This window comes from Oncorhynchus gorbuscha, linkage group LG12, assembly GCF_021184085.1.
Source record: "Oncorhynchus gorbuscha isolate QuinsamMale2020 ecotype Even-year linkage group LG12, OgorEven_v1.0, whole genome shotgun sequence".
Classification (NCBI taxonomy): Eukaryota; Metazoa; Chordata; class Actinopteri; order Salmoniformes; family Salmonidae; genus Oncorhynchus; species Oncorhynchus gorbuscha.
The window spans coordinates 67,865,188-67,871,187 of NC_060184.1; the positions used below are offsets into that span (position 1 = coordinate 67,865,188).

The window sequence follows — 6,000 nt, forward strand, 5'->3', positions numbered from 1 at the left end:
GTTTGACCGGTTTTAAGGAAATTAAAAGCTGCGAAAACTACCTAACATGTTTCTGATAAGATCTCAGTTCGGTTTGGATGCATATTTTATGTGGTTGAAATACGATCAGCTTTTATGATGCTGATAAAGATAACACCTGTACACACAGTCCCTAACATTCATTCTCTCAAGATTTCTCAATTCCTGTTTTACATTATACATTATAATTTTAGTGCAAGAAATGCTTAATTCTGCAGGAGTTAATATTATATTAGACTATGTGAAAGGTTATAGACCTACAGTCAGGCTACTGTTCAATTTAACCCATCTGAACAGTCATTTTGAAGTCCCCGTCCTGTGACTGTTGAATTTGTATAGCGCCTCACAATCATCACACATAACATAGTTACCACTGCTATCATCTTCTTTTAATACTTCACCTAATCTTTCCCAAACATTAGACTACTGTTCTGGCCCTCCCTCTATTTATTTTCAACTCTCTATTTCTCAGATTTTCTCTTATTGAATTAAACTCCGACATTGTCATTTTCGACTCAGTGGATCGACGTTAACCTTTTCTAGCCAAGTTCCCAAAAGCATTTGGCGATTGGGGTGTATTTGGCGCGCTACAGTTAGGCCCTAAAGTTTAGGCTGCAAGCTAACTCGGGATGAAAATAATGTAGCCCATAGATATGAATTGCACAAGAGAGAAACATTTATGTTTTTTTAACGCCTAGTTTTCTCTTTATTCAACCCGACACTGAACTAGGCTGACCACATTTAAAATACCTAAATGCGGGATTATTTTGCGGGACATTCTCAGGACAGTGTAGCCTCCATAAAATTAAACCACTTGGCAGCACCCTCTATTAATCCCCTTCAACAACAAGTTAGTAGAGCCCTGCACGGGCATGACTATTGAGGCCGAGCCCCAGTGGTGTGTATTCATGGATGCCAAGGGAAGACAGGCTGCCCCAAAACATTTACCAATAAAATAAAATAAACATAAAATAATGTATATTTCATCTCTCTGTTTCATAATTTTCTTTCAATTCGCAAGAGGCTTAATGTATCTCACCGGAGAAAGCAGCCTAGCGAGCAAAACAGCAAGTCTCTGTCTCTGTATGTGTCGCCCATCTATCTGATGCTGTCTGGTCAAAAAAAAGTATGACATTGTTGCCGCCAGTAGCATTGAATGCAAGGGAACCCAGCGAGCATTTGGCCTCCCTTGATAAAAAAGTATAACTTAATAGCCAATTAATAGCTAAACTGAGTGAGCTCAACTGTGATTGGTCCTGGCGCAACAACCAAAAAGTGTCAAGGGAAGCCAGTTTGGATTCGTCTTCACACCAATCACATTGAGAGCAAAACTTAATTTACAGAAAAAACTTGAATTGTTACATCTCGTTGTATTGTTGTCCTCCGGTGACTAGCTAACTAAAATGATCCCTTTCCTAAATGAGCCATGGATGAAGATAGGGATTTGGACTTGTGGTTTTATCTAATTCTCCGTACTGGCCAATGATTATAATAAGGATTATGACTCAACCATAAATTCATGCATTGTGTCCCTCACCAGAGAGGATGGAAGCTGGCTAGCTGGCTCACCATTGCTCATGAAAGGAAGATAGGCTAGTGAACAAGCATTTTAGCCCTACCCTACCCAGGCCCACGATGTTCAGGCCCTACCCTACACTGGCCCACGATGTTCAGGCCCTACCCTACGATGTTCAGGCCCTACCCTACGATGTTCAGGCCCTACCCTACGATGTTCAGGCCCTACCCTACCCCACGATGTTCAGGCCCTACCCTACCCCACGATGTTCAGGGCCTACCCTACCCCACGATGTTCAGGACCTACCCTACCCCACGATGTTCAGGACCTACCCTACCCTACGATGTTCAGGACCTACCCTACTCCACGATGTTCAGGACCTACCCTACCCCACGATGTTCAGGACCTACCCTACCCCACGATGTTCAGGCCCTAACCTACCCTACCCCACGATGTTCAGGACCTACCCTACCCCACGATGCTCAGGACCTACCCTACCCCACGATGTTCAGGACCTACCCTACCCTACCCCACGATGTTCAGGCCCTACCCTACCCTACCCCACGATGTTCAGGCCCTACCCTACCCTACCCCACGATGTTCAGGCCCTACCCTACCCCATGATGTTCAGGCCCTACCCTACCCCACGATGTTCAGGCCCTACCCTACCCAGGCCCGGCACTGCTCGAAACTCAAAATAACTTCCTCCATTAGTAAATCCATTCGCTGCTCCTCTCTGTCTGTCATGCGTTCCCTACTCGCAGCTCGCTCTGCATGCACTCTGCTCATGGCGCTGTGAGAGCATTTCGCTACACCAACAATAACATCTGCTAAACACATGTATGTGACCATTTCAATTTGATTTGATTGAGTATCCATTGCAACGGCTCCGGCTGGGCTGCTCTGCTCAATGACGAGACATGAGAGAGCAGTGAACTTTTAGCTACTTTTAGTCACTCTAAACCCCAACAAAACTCAAGGATCATGATTATTTTCTGTGAAATAATCTCTCCTGTTTGAAGCACTTCTGACACCACGTTATGATCTTAGTCAGATATAACTGTACTGCGCATCAGAGCACGAGCAAATGGCTCATCTTCAAAATGTCAGTGATCAATTTAGTGATAACTGAGCCCTGCCTGTACCCTAGTTATTGACCGAGTCCTGTCCATACCCTTTTTATTTAACTAGGCAAGTCAGGCCCACGAAAAAAATATTATTTACAATGACAGCCTAGGAACAGTGGATTAACTGTCTTTTTCAGGGGCAGAACAACTGATTTTTACCTTGTCGGCTTGGGACTCGATCTAAACAACCTTTCGGGTTACTGGCCCAACACTCTAACCACTAGGTTACCTGCCACCTGGAGTTACCCTAGTTATTGATAAAAAACAGGCCCTACCTGCCCTAACCCAATGTAAAATGTTAGGGTTCGTCGGGCTCGGGTCAGGTAGCAGAGCTCTATAAATTATGCTTACTTAATTTCAAAATAGGCCATCATCAGTGTCCATCGTGAATGATAATTATTCACATTTTTACCAGTGAAACGTCCAAACTCCATCTGCATGCCAATCATTTAAGCTCAATCAGTTTCATGTGAATATGCATTTATACTGTCTTCAATTACTTTTTTTGTGAGCAGATTAGAGCAGATGGTGTTAATACACTACACTGAAGTAAAATATAAACGCAACATATAAAGTGTTTCATGAGTTGAAATTAAAATCACAGATATTTACCATACGGACAAAAATCTTATTTCACTCAATTTTTGTGCACAAATTTGTTTCCACCCCTGTTGGTGACCATTTCTCCTTTTCCAAGCTAATCCATTCAAACTGATTACACAGGTGCACCTTGTGCTCGGGACAATAAAATACCACTTTAAAATGTGCAGTTTAGTCAAACAACACAATGACACAGATGTCTCAATATTTGAGGGAGCATGGAATGCCCACCACAGCTGTTGCCAGAGAACTGAATGTTAATTGATCTACCATAAGCTGCTGCCAACATCGTTTTAGAGAATTTGGCAGTAAGTCCAACCGGCCTCACAACCACAAACCACGTGTAACCACGCCACCCCGGACCTTCACATCCGTCTTCTCACCTGCAGGATCATTTGAGGGAGGTTGGGGGGTGCTGAGGAGTATTAATGTCTGTAATAAAGCCATTTTGTGGGGAGAAACTTCTGATTGGCTGGGCCTGGCTCCCCAGTGGTTGGGCCTGTCTGCCAAGTGGGTGACCTATGCCCTCCAAGGTCCACCCATGGCTGCACCCCTGTCCAGTCATGTGAAATCCATAGATTAGGGACTAATGAATTTGTTTCAATTGACTGATTTCCGTTTATGAACTGTAACTCAGTTTATATTTTTGTTCAGTAAATATCCTTCCTGTATTTTGTTTAATTCCAAGCATATTTCTGCCTAGTGGCGCACGCCGTTGAGTTTTGCCGGCATGAGAATTTCTGTTTTACTATAAGCTAACCATTCCTAAAATCTCATAAGAAATGACTAATGTGGTGTTCTTGGTATAACAGTAATGGTATAGGCTACTATGTTATTATATTTGAGTCTGTAATGTAGTATACTAATTAATCATTATGTGATCTTGCAAGACATTGATTCAGGTTTGAATGAGCACCAGAGTGCGAACTGGCAGAGCGATGATCTGGTGCGTTCCAGCAGCACTGCACCCAACAGGATAATTGAAGCGCACCTAGCCTACTCTTTTGCCTCATGCAAAATGTGGTGATGCAGAAACTAGAGACCACATGTGTGGCTGTTTTTTGGAACATTTTGGAATATTTGGCCAAGGAAACATTTCTGGTTGGTCTCAGGGATTGTAAAACAGTTAGGATGGGAGCCTTTTGTTAAAATGGAATTGAGTGAAGTAACTCCAACCTCAGAGATTTTTGCAATTTGTTCCAGTCATTGGCAGCAAAGAACTGGAAGGAAAGGCAGCCAAAGAAAGTGTTGGCTTTGGGGATGACCAGTGCAATATACCTGCTGGAGCGCGTTCTACGGGTGGATGTTGCTATGGTGACCAGTGAGCTGAGATAAGACGGAGCTTTACCTAGCAAAGACTTGTAGATGACCTGGAGCCAGTGGGTTTGGTGACGGATATGTAGTGAGGGCCAGCCAATGAGAGCATACAGGTCACAGTGGTGGGTAGTATATGGGGTTTGGTGATAAAACGGATGGCATTGTGATAGACTACATCCAGTTTGCTGTGTAGAGTGTTTCGGGCTATTTTGTCAATTACATCGCCAGAGTCAAGGAGTCAGTTTTACGAGTTTATGTTTGTCGGCATGAGTGAGGGAGGCTTTGTTGAGAAACAGGAAGCCGATTCTACATTTAATTTTGGATTGGAGATGCTTAATGTGAGTCTGGAAGGAGAGTTTACAGACTAACCAGACACCTAGGTATTTGTAGTTGTCCACATATTCTAGGTCAGAACCGTCCAGAGTAGTGATGCTAGTCGGGCAGGTGGGTAGAATCGGTTGAAGAGCATGCACTTAGTTTTATTAGCATATAAAAGCAGTTGGGAGGCCACGGAAGGAGTGCTGTATGGCATTGAAGCTCATTTGGATAACAAACAAGGCTATATATAACAAGCGAGGCTATATACCGGGGATACTGGTACAGAGTCAATGTGCGGGGTTGAGGTAGTTGAGGTAATTGAGGTAATATGTACATGTAGGTAGAGTTAAAGTGACTATGCATAGATCATAAACAGAGAGTAGCAGAAGCGTAAAAGAGGGGTCTGGGGAGCCATTTGATTAGCTGTTCAGGAGTCTTATGGCTTGGGGTTAGACCTCGACTTGAAGCTCCAGTACCACTTGTCGTTTCTCTTTGCTTATTCGAGCTGTTCTTGACATAATATGGACTTGGTATTTTACCAGATAGAGCTATCTTCTGTATACCACCCCTACCTTGTCACAACACAAGTGATTGGCTCAAACGCATTAAAAATGAAAGAAATTCCACACATTTACTTTTAACAAGGCATATCTGTTCATTTAAATGCATTCCAGGTGACCACCTCATGAATCTGGAGAGAGAGAGAGAGAGAGAGAGAGAGAGAGAGAGAGAGAGAGAGAGAGAGAGAGAGAGAGAGAGAGAGAGAGAGAGAGAGAGAGAGAGAGAGAGAGAGAGAGAGAGAGAGAGAGAGAGAGAGAGAGAGAGAGAGAGAGAGAGAGAGAGAGAGAGAGAGAGAGAGAGAGAGAGATATCATACTATCGCTGTGTACTACTCCATTCACAGAACAGCGCAAACTGGCTCTAACCAGAATAGAAAGTGGAGTAGGATGCCCTGGTGCACAACTGAACAAGAGGACAAATACATTATACACTAGTTTGAGAAACAGACGCCTCACAAGTCCTCAATTGGCAGCTTCATTAAATAGTACCCACAAAACACCAGTTTCAACGTCAACAGTGAAGAGGCGACTCTGTGATGCTGGCC

General features: G+C 43.6%; 1 protein-coding gene across 1 annotated transcript in view; it reads right to left on the bottom strand.

Annotated features, from left to right (window-relative positions):
* tnk2a (tyrosine kinase, non-receptor, 2a) overlaps positions 1-6,000 on the bottom strand; it is a 66,989-nt gene that overhangs the window by 52,239 nt on the left and 8,750 nt on the right.